Consider the following 11,541-nt stretch of genomic DNA (forward strand, 5'->3'; position numbering starts at 1 on the left):
GGCATTTCTAACTCCAATACATAAACCCTGACATTTTCTGGAACAATATGTACAGTCCCTCCTGAGCAGCAAAGCTTGCATAACATTGCTGTGCAATTCACCATCAGTTCACATGATATATGAATGTTAAACATTTTTCCTTATGTTCATTACAGACAAATCAAGAAAAAAACAAGACAGGCAAAAAGAAAACCTAGAACCAACCACCATTCATAACTTTGTTTTTATCCTTCCAAACTCTCTTTTAAAATGGATTATAGTATACATACGATTTAGTACCTATAATTTCACTTGACAACTGATTGTAAAAATGTTTCTTTTTCAGTAAGTATGGTTCCATACTGTGGAATTCAGTGTGCCACTGTGTGAACACAGCTTTTTTTTAAAGTATCCCTTTTTACTGGGCACTTAGATTGCTTCTAAATGTTCATCATTATGGATGGCAGTGAGCATCTTTATACTTATGCCTTCCTGCACACCCTTAATTTATTGTTAAATAGCGTAAGGGTAAATCTCACGTGGAGGAATTCTTGGGTGAGAAGCATGTACATTTTCCAAAGCAGCTGATCTATCATCCAGCAAAAATGCTCTATTATTTCCATGAATAAAACAGAACCCATTTCTCAACATGCCCACCTGCAATGTGCATTACCACTTAAAAAAAAAAAAAAAAAAACAACTTGGTTAGTTTGTCAGTTTCAAACTGGCAAACTATTTTTATTCTAAATTGATTTTGTTAAAGTCAAATTTTTTCCATTTTTATTTTCCATTTGCATGTCTCCTCTAGAGAAATGCCTATATATTGAGGTCTTGACTCCTTCCCCATCCCCAAGCTGCCCATTGTTTCCTAACCCACTTTTTATACATGAAGACTTATTTTTTGGTATTCACTCCCAATTCTTCATTAGGAAATAAGCTAATCTACAGCCTAATGTAAAGGAAATGTCCATCTTAATCCCATTTGGCCTTTCTCTTCTTCTGTTGTTATGCTCGTGTTATCCCTCCCTTTTCTTCTGTGTTCTGTACTAGTTCACTGCTGGCACTAATCTACATCAAGCCAACTGCTTCCTCACAAAACAGAATTTTTTGCTCAACTTTGCTCAACATCCAACTGCATTTCATATGTTTGCGAATCACTGCCCAGCTACTACCCACCCAGATCTTCGACAACCTGCTTTAGGCACCTACTATCCAAATTTGGTTTCAGGCTTCAGAGCTTTGGTTGAAGGCAAGGTCTTTACTGGACCACTTTGGTTTGTGTGGGAGAGTGAACGAGTTCTGGACTGCAGTCTACCTGAAAAAGCTGCAGAAGTCTCTGGTTCTAGGTTACCTCCTGTATTTCAGGATTAAAACTCCCCAGCCCCACCTCCACAATAGCAGTTGTATCCACGCTCTGTGGGTTTTACTACGAAATCTTCACATACGATTATAAAAGTAATACTGTGTCGTTCTTGTGCTCCCTTGCTCAGTTGAAGAAAGACTGTTCTGGGTCTCATGACAACACGTGAGTATCGTCATTAACTCAACATAAGGCTCTAACTTCGAATTTTATTTTCCTACACCACAGTATGTATTATAATCTGTGAACACAATTTGATACCAGGCTGCTCAAATCAATGGTGCTAATACCCTCTTATGTATGCCAGCAAAAACAAACCCCAACAGCCAGTGAAAAATGGATGATTTCATAATGAAGGATGAAAACCCCTTTTGTGTCTTAGGATCTATTATTAACCAGTTCCCAGCCAAGCAGCTGCGGAGATGGATATGGTTCTAAAAAATACTGTCCAGTGCCTCACAGCAGACTATAAACAAAAGATGTGAGATCTTCTGCTCAAATCAATGAGGTCAGGTAATTCAGCAGCCCTGACCTTTGGCTGGCCACCCTTCCCCCAAGCCTTTTAAATTTAATTTAATGGCTACCCTTCCCCCAAGCCTTTTAAATTGAATTTACTCTTAGATTCATCCACTTGACTGAAGGGTATCTTGATGCAAATCCTTCTAAATATAAGCAGTCCTATTCTCAGGTGCATAACAAAAAGAGCTCTGGTCTTGGTCTCTCTCTCTTTTTTTTAAGATTTTATTTATTTATTCATGAAAGACACAGAGAGAGAGGCAGAGACACAGGCAGAGGGAGAAGCAGGCTCCCTGCAGGAAGCTGACGTGGGACTCGATCCCAGGACTCCAGGATCATACCCTGAGCCAAAGGCAGAAGCTCAACAACTGAGCCACGCAGGTGCCCCGGTCATGGTCCTGAGACTCAAACAGGAGAGCTGCATCCTAGCTATGAAATTTAAAGCAAAACAGAACCCTTTGCCCTGTAAAGAGTTCGTATCAATAAACACATACGCAATTTCTGGATATACATAGGTGTGTACACGGCACTAACGCTGTTGGTTCCAACTTCAGGAGCAAAGTCAAGCATTTGTCTCTTTGCTAACGTAGGTAGGCTTTAGAGGTCGGTCCCCTCTGCCCTTTAAAAGACTCAGACTGAATTCAGTTTAAAAGTGACTACCAGCCTACATCCTGCCTGAGAGCTCACAGAGGGGCTTGCCACTTCCCAGCTGCACCACTGCAATAGCTTCCCAGCAAGTGTATGCCTCGCGGTACCTTACAGCCTTCACTACCAGTAAGAGCACACAGTGGAATTAGGATGGGCTCTGGTTCAAATTCTAACTCCACCATTTAGCTCATAAAGCCATTAACAACTTTTCCTAATGCCCAGAGCCGTGGCTATTAAATCCATTTAGAAATGAATGACACATTAACCTACTCTATCTCTTATCACTTAAAGACGTTATTTAAATCGCTTCATTAATGTTTATGTTTTATCTGAATTTTAGGAAATGAATGCTCCACAACTTGAAATCATAAATGAAAAAGGTAAAGTCTAATATAGAGCATCTGCCCTAATAAATTTTTTTCCTAATAAAATTTATTAAAAAATAATTGTGAAGGTATGTTTATAATATGTTCAAAACTGTACCTCAAGAGTAATTCAATCCCTGGTGAAGTGATAGTTCTCATTATAGAAGTATTTCAGCTAGTGAATGAAAAAGAAGTGGTACAATTAGAAGATCTCATTTTGAAAGACTTAGACAACGCAACGCTGGACAAAGTCTGCAACATTCAAATATCATTATGAATAGAACCAAACTCACTCACTGTCCATTTGCACGTCGAACAGTATTCCGTTCCCGACCTGGCTGCCTCTAAAAGGACCGATCATACTTTCAGCGATAGTCACAGGATATGGAACAAGAGGTGAAGGACGTGCAAAGAAGACTGTACACTCTTAAACTGTCAACCAGACGGCCCTTCTTGGGAGGGGGTCACGGGGTGGGAGAGCTTTAAACACACATCTGTGTGCCAATGTTTAAATGTATCAATTCTAGAATTAAAACTCAATCAAAGCACAGGAGGGAAGCTAAGCCAGAAAGAAACCAAATTTAGGAAGAGAATGGAACACAGGAACACAAATCAGGCATTTGTTTATTTATGTGCAGAAAAATTCTATAGTCTGTAACTAACTCCTGTGCCTATCTCTGGTCCTGACCGTGTCTTTGGGTTCTAGGAGGAGTGACTGCAAAGTCTCCAAGGTGCCATGCATACGACTGAGAAGTAACTTATGCACTGAAAGAACTAGAACGCAGTGGATCTTGTTCCATGTGGACAGCTCAGGCTCGGGGGACACTAACATCCTCGGTAAAGGACACTAAATAAAACACAACCGCGGCCGGAAAGCTCTTACGCGACACGGACCGCAGTCTTGAGCAGAACCAGGAGGTGGCGCGCTACAACAGGTATTAGGGGCTAAGGACACGCGGGAAATGGGAGTTTGCCGACCTCCCCGTCCTTAAACCCAGTGGGTTGTAAGCGGGCCCAGGAATTCTGTTAACCACTTTCTGTGGGTGCCACGGAGATGAGAAGTCCCCAAACGTGGTTCTGTTTTTTGTTTTTGTTTTTTCAAACAGCTATTTTCCAATCATTAATGCATTTACATCGTAGCCCTACTGAACTTGCCAGAATGATTTTCCATAACCGGAACAAATGTCATCCCTCCCTAACTGGGTTATTTTGCTGGGAAGAGCCATCCGACTGAATTTTTTCTCCAAAGAGAAGAAACACATTTCCCTTCACTCTCTCTACTTACACTTCTGACTTTTCCCAAGTTAAGACATGGGTCAGATTTTTTTGTCAAAATGCAAAAACGTGTGATTTAGGTATTTAAAAGCTTTGGTGAAAATCATTTACATAAAGTTTCAGAAGGAATGCAGTTCCATCTCACACTCATCCAGTCCACCAGGAGGCCTACTCAACAGCTGATTTAGGAGGATACAAATGAGCTGCAGAGCTCAGAAATAAGCACAACTCTTGATGTAAGAGGAGCCTATGATGTCACCAAACCTCCTTTGAAAGAAGCTTGTCTTGAAGCAGGAGCAAGTTTTATTATAGAAACAATCTTACCATTGTCCCTTCCTTAGAAACATCACACACACACACACACACACACACACACACACACACACACAATGTGTGTGTGTCTGAAGCTAAGTTTCTTGTGATACAGCAGGATCTGCTCCTGACCTTCTCCCTTCTTGGGTACATTCCAAATCTCATTCCTCAGATCCTCAAAGGGTCCCTGCAGTATCCTCCCCCAACCCAGCCTGACCCTTAGACTCCAAATGACCTGCCAGCCTCGGAGCAATCTTTGTCTCCTGCTGACCTCAGCAAGGTGTAAGGAGAAAAACAGTAGGAACAAAGCATGACGTCATCTGCAAGTGCCCTTAATTTTCCCAAGGGTTTGGATGTTAAAAGAGAAAGTGTACTGCCTCCCCCCCACCACTGCCATTTACTCCCCAAAGGAACTGGGGAAAAAGAAAACACTAAAAAAAAAAAAAAAAAAATTCGTGTGTGTGTGTGTGTGTGTGTGTGTGTGAGAGAGAGAGAGAGAGAGAGAGAGAGAGAGAGAGAGAGACTCCTGGTCAGGAGAAGGGCCAGGCCAGGCAAGCAGGGGACATCCCTGCAACTGAACTTCCTTTCAAAAGAAACACTTCTTTCTTCACTTCTGTACCCAAATGCTTTTAAGAGCTCCTGAGGAGTCACATTTTTATGGCAGTTGCCTTGGCCAGAGACAGGGCGGTTGGGGTGGGGTGGGGGCAGGCAACAAATGTGGGAGGGCATTTTTAGGTTGCAGGCTGCTTTCGGAACAGCCAGATGCTGGCCCCTACCTGGAAATGCGCATTTTCCTAGGGCTGGATGATTTTCACCTATCTTAGTCTTCTATTGTTGGTTTGAAAGGGGAAAAAAAAAACGCCATGGAGCATTTCTAAATCTTTGCCCCTCACAAACTGGGTTGGCCATTTTGCATCAAAATGTTTTGTAAATGGAAAGAAGTTAATTATTTAGTTTTAGATTAAATATAATGATCCAGTGAGCAAACAATCCGCCCTCTCTCCTCTCTCTGCTAACAAGCCACCCAATTTTACTTTCCTGCCTCCACCCATCTGCTCCACCCTATGGAGAGTTGCCAAGGCGAGTCCAACTTGTCCAAACAGGACATGGCTTCAGATAAGATTCTGTCCACACCCTGTACCTCGGAAAAGACCAAGTGAAGCAATTGATTTTGCATGTAAATAGGGACAGGTGCAAAGGTAACAACCAAGCAAAATCCCTACACGTTTGCAGACTGAGGCCCAGCTAAAGCAGGGCTGGGGGGTGGGGGGTGGGGAAACCCAAACCCATACTCTTTATAGGTAAACTCTCAAGTTCAACGCTGCCACCTGGCTAGTAGCATTCCACACCTTTCTGAAAGACATTTTCGCAAATGCAAATCATTTCGCCTACTAAGGTTACACGCTTGTTTTCCTTCTTCAGGCTCTCTGGCAATTTTGTGTTTTAGTCTGAAGGGCACAGAACTCAAGATCAATTGAAAAAACGCCCATACTGTGTAATAATCCTGCTGTGTACATATCTTACAAGGCCGGCCGCAGCCCTCACAATTCTCTTCCGTGAAGCGTTATATAATCAAATCCAGAAGGGCTGCGTGAGGCCACACGGCCTCTCATCTGCCTCTGCGCTGGTGCCCTATCACTGGAGACCCACCCCGCTCTCCCCCAAGGGGCCTCCACCCATGGGGCCCCACCCAGCAGGGAGTGGGAGGCAGGGAGGGACCAACTGGCTCGGGTCAGCAGCCAGTTCCTGGAAATTCCGGCCTGAGCAGGGATGGCTGGGACCTTACAAATAACCAGAAAGAGGGACGTCTGGGTGGCTCAGTGCAGGTCGTGATCCAGGGGTCCTGGGATCGGGTCCCGCATGGGGCTCTCCGCAGGTACCCTGCTTCTCCCTCTGCCTATGTCTCTGTCTCTGCCTCTCTCTCTGTTGTCTCTCATGGATAAATAAATAAAATCTTAAAAAAAAAAAAAAGAGTCATTAGGGTGGTGGCAATTCCTGGGCTCCCAAGGAGTCTCCATTAAAAGCTGACCTCACAGGGCCACCAGACCTTTGGATATGAAACCATGAGCTAATACTGCCCCCTCCCTTCAAAAGTACACGAAAAAGAAAGAGGAAAGCATTTTGAGCCACTGCCATGGGAGAGAATTAACTCAACATGTCCCCAGCACAATCCTCCCTCTCCGGCTCCTGCCTTGAAAAGCCTGCCTGCTGCCCCCCACCTCCCCGGTGCCTTATTTTCTGGTCATTCGCCATGGAAACCAACCTAGAGGTCATCTTTCAAGTCTTCCTCACCAACTTTTCTTTCCATTCCTGCTACTGCCACTGGGGGCCAGGCCCCCGGTGTAAGACTGTGTCACTGGGTTCCCTCCACCACGCTCCCCACGGCGTCCCTGGGCCCTCCGACTCATCCTGACCCCCTTGCCGCCCACATTTCTCAAAGCCCAGCCCTCACCGGTCTGGCCCAAGCTCGCAAACCTTCCTCCAAAGGGGTGCCCAGGGCTTGCAGAGTGGGTTCGAGCGCCCATGCTCCCCACACCCCGTCTCTAACCAGCTGCCCCTTGCTCCAAGGGCCCTTCACGCTGGCCGCCCCGTCCATCCACCCCCACCTCCCACCCCCATGTCTTTGTTCATTTTTGGCTCCGATGCTGGGCAACCAGCGTGGAATGCCCCATCCCCTTCCGGCTTATCTAAATCCTCCTAATTCTTCAAAGACCTGCTCAAGGCCTCTCCACTCTGTGCAGCCAGCTGATTGCGCCCCAGTTGAGCTGAGGCCACCCCTTCTTACCTAGACGGGCGGGGCCTGTTAAATGGTTTGTGGCAGACCACCACCTGGATGGGGAGCATCACCTTCCATTTCCTTAGGGGAGCAGAGGGGGCCCCCTCCCATCTTCCCCAAGGGGGGTCAGGCTTGCTCACGAGAGGGAAGTTTTCTGGCAGGCATGAGGGGTGCTTCCAAGAGCACTCAGCCCACAGTAGGACTTCTACAGCCTTCCCTTTTCCCTTTGCCTTTGAAGACACTTGGAACTCTCTCTTAAAGTAAGTTAATAGGGGAGAGGGGCCCTAACTTTAAAGCAAACTTGTTAAACCAAACTTCCTTTAAAAAAAGTTACTGCTCCTAACCTTAACCTCCTTGCCTGTTACGGGTCCTCCAGAGACTTTATTAAAATCATCCTCCCAGAATTTTTTATTAGCTACCCAGAGAGATCTTCTAAACAAATCTCATGTCAATGTCTCTTCTCTGTTGTAAAACCTAAAATAGAAGAGGAAAAAAAGAAAGAGGAAAAAAAAGAGACAGGGCAATTTTCCATGAGGAGAGAGAGAGTGAGAAAGAGAGTGTGTGTTTGGAGGGTTTTCTTTGTTTTGTTTTGCTTTTTCAGGATACTTCTATTGACCAAGGAAAGCAAAGGAAAGCAAAGGGCTACGTGATGTCACAGGTTTCCTGCAAATCATCACCACCTTCATGACTGGTGGTCTCCAGGTGCTGTTCTTTACATGGACTGTGTCACTGATGCCTATCGGGTGGGTGGGTACCAGTTTCCTATCACTTAGGAGAACTACGGAACAAAGAGGTAAAGCAATCTGCCCCAGGATCACACAGCTGTTAAGTTGTACAGCCAGGTTTTGAACCCAAAGCAGCCTGACTGCAAAGCCGGTGGCCCCGGCAGCCTACTCTACTCCCCCCGCACCCCACCCCCCGGCAGAGGACCACATTACACCAGGGACAGCAATAGCAGGCCAGCGCGTCTGCAAACACATCTGTCCACGGGGGATGTGGAAGGCAGGGACAGAGTACCTCCAGTAGCAGCAATTCCACCTCCTTCCAACTGGCCCCTGCTGCCTACCCTGACTCTGAGTGTGCACGCTTGGACGCAAGATCAAAAGACACATTCTGAAGGCCCCAAATTAGGCCATTATTCTTCCTAGCCAATGCACCTGCAATTGGTCCATAAAACTGCTCAGAAAAAAACTGGCAGCTCTACCCAAGTAAATACGGAAATCCTCATAATAACTGTACAAAGGTGGAAGGGTCAGGTCCTCATCCCCATTTTAGAAATGAGGAAATGGAGGAACAGAGGTGAAATGACTTGCCCAAATTCACAGAGCTGGTTGGAGCTGCAGCCAAGAACAGAAATGTGTGCCCGCAGACCCAGGGCTCTTTCTGTTCTGCCTCAGGGGCCCGTGCGGTGGGACTGAGTTATAAGCAAAATCCTCTCAAACTGGGATCACTCTGGATACAGAGGGTATGCGACGTGTACAGTACCTGCTGGCCCATGTTGGGCCGTGCCCTGGGGAGGTTCCAGAGGGTAATTAAGATTTCAAAACGCCTTTTCAGGTTGGATAACTCGGGACCTACTCCATCCTTGTGGCATAATAATGACTGCACATAATTTGAGATTAGCTCTAATGAGTAGGTGCTCAATAAATACTTGTGAGATGAATAAATGAATGGATGTCAAACTACCCTTCTTACACGTGAGGAGAAAAAGAAGGGCAAGGGCCTCTATAATGACTGTACACCAGGTGGCACACAAGGAAAACTTGCCCAGGGGCCAGCGAAGCTAGCTTGAACATCATCTTCTAAAACCTAAAACGCAGCCAGTGCGAAAACTTCAGGAGGCTTGGCAGAGAAAACCTCCCTCGTTTGGAGAATGGAGTGGAACAGGGGCTTGAACTTGCTAAGGAGAGTAGTTTTGGGGTGCAAAGCTTGGGAAGGAACCGCGGTCTAAAAGCCTAAGAACAGATATAAAGGGGTGGATTTCAGTGATTAGACTCAAAGCCCAGTAGTTAGTAGACAGAAGGTGTACAGGCCAGGGGGGAAAACCCAGTTTGTTCACAGGTCGCTCTCCAGGGTAGAATGCACTGACCTCAACGTCCATTTGATCTCTTCTGTCTAGATTTGGCCAAACTCCACTGAACCGGATTGAGAACTAGCCACAGGCCATCCCTGGAGATCCCCAGGCCTTCCAGAGATTGGAACCACCTTACCCATGTCCCATTCTAAGGGGAGCTTTCTTCAGTGTCCTCTGGTCAGGGGGCTGCCTCGGGAAGCACCCACCTCCTAAACGTCAGGGTAGGAGCTAGACCCCAGGTTTGCTCAGAATGCATGAGATGAAGGGCAACTTCACTTGCTACATTTGGTCTCCAGCTCCCCTTAATAATTGGATGGAGGAAATGATAATGAATTCAGCCTGCCAACACAATGGAGTGAGTTTCAAAAAGCTCCAGGAACCTGTTTTGCTAGAAAATGAACTTGACTATTAAAAACCCTGACCAAGGGATACAAAATATACTGATTTAAATTTTTTTTTAATGTTTCATTCAACTATGGTGACATTCCAGAAAAAGCATAGATCCAATTAAAAAGATATTTTTGCTTTGGGAGAAAACAGTCCTAGTTCCGGGGTAGAATTGTGTCTATAGCATTGTGTCTCTTTTTCATTACTACCAAATTTCAAGGAAGGAGAGTTCAGGGGGGGAAAAGCAGGGCTACCTCCTTTAGACAATGCTCTCCCTTATCAGGGTAGACTGCTGTCTGGTTTCCTGTCTCGAGCTCTGGCATTACTGCTTCAGATGAGAACAGGGGTCTAATAAAGGGGACAGATCAGGCTTGAAAATGAGAATGCTAAAAACCACCATGATATGATCCTCTTGCAACTTACTCTGAGATGTATTTTGACTAGAACATTACACATTAGCAAACCAGGTATCATTGGTTTTATGACTCTAGGGATTTTTTTTCTTAAAGCTAGAACCAATGAGTATGAAGCACTTCAGAAAGAAACCCAATTTCCAGAATAATGTAATTCCTAGGATTTCAAGGATGAGGTTGCTTATATTTTTTTCTTAAATACAACCGGTGTGAAAAAACAGTTAAGAAATACTTCCTAAAAAAAAAAAAAAAAAAAAAAAAAAAAAGAAATATTTCCTAAGAAAGCTGTTCTTTATAGCAAAAATGTTGACTTGGAAATAAATAATGATTTACACCATCAAGAGATGAAACCATTATTCCCATTTTTTTCCCTTTTGTAATTCTAGTAACTATCAGACAGATACAATCTTTCCAAATTGTTCAGCTTGGTATTTAAAAGCCTGCAAAGTGTATTTAATAAAATATATTAGACCCTAATAATCACATCTATTAGCCAACCACCTCCCTCTCCCCCAATGCAAAGAAAATAATTACCTGAAGTAAGCTAAATAAAGATTCTGTCTACCAAATCCAGTTGGATTGTTAACAGCCTTGGAACTAAATTGGAAAAGTTGCTTTGATTTGGGTTACTCACAAATTTTAGTTTTAAGGCCCCTTGCACTACAAGTCAGCTTTATATTTCAAGTTTGCTTCTCCCAAAGGAGAAAGAACAGCTCTTACTAAAAGCTTCCCAAACACCCATCTTTTTTTAAAGGAAGGGTATCAGTAACCTTCTATTTGATTCTAATAGTTTTCTTAATATCATATTATATGTCTCCCTTCACCCATTAAGAAAGAATGTAGTAGAATGTGAAGTTAAAAACCCAACTACTATTATCATCAATTTAGGGGAGGACAGGGTCTGATTTGCTGCCTTAGCAACTCTAAATTAATTCCATTAGAGAACATCATAGATAATCCCTTTGGATCTTAAAGAAAATCCAAAAATAAGTTTAGAAAGAAACTTGCCGGGAGTTTTCTTATCCAACTATCTAAAACTTAGTTTCTGGGATCCCTGGGTGATGCAGCGGTTTAGCGCCTGCCTTTGGCCCAGGGCGCGATCCTGGAGACCCGGGATCGAATCCCACGTCGGGCTCCCGGTGCATGGAGCCTGCTTCTCCCTCTGCCTGTGTCTCTGCCTCTCTCTCTCTGTGTGTGTGTGACTATCATTAAAAAAAAAAAAAAAAACTTAGTTTCTGAAGAGCCAAGAGAAAAATGTAGGTTTTAAACAGTTAACCCAGAAGTGTTAGCCCACAACTAACAGAATTTACAAAAAAAAAAAAAAAGAGGGGGATTATGAAAAAGTTGGTGTTGTAAAACAATGAAAACAAGAGGTCTCCTTCTGTTTTCAAAATAAAAGATTAAAATTTTCCAGACTCTCATTAAAATGAATTTAT

The 11,541-nt window shown here is 44.1% G+C and overlaps 1 protein-coding gene across 1 annotated transcript in view; it reads right to left on the minus strand.

Annotated features, from left to right (window-relative positions):
- The window catches only part of KLF3 (KLF transcription factor 3), a 36,493-nt gene that overhangs the window by 21,263 nt on the left and 3,689 nt on the right, over window positions 1-11,541 (minus strand). The window lies entirely within an intron of this gene.

The sequence above is a fragment of the Canis lupus genome, chromosome 3 (genome assembly GCF_003254725.2).
Source record: "Canis lupus dingo isolate Sandy chromosome 3, ASM325472v2, whole genome shotgun sequence".
NCBI classification, from domain to species: Eukaryota; Metazoa; Chordata; class Mammalia; order Carnivora; family Canidae; genus Canis; species Canis lupus.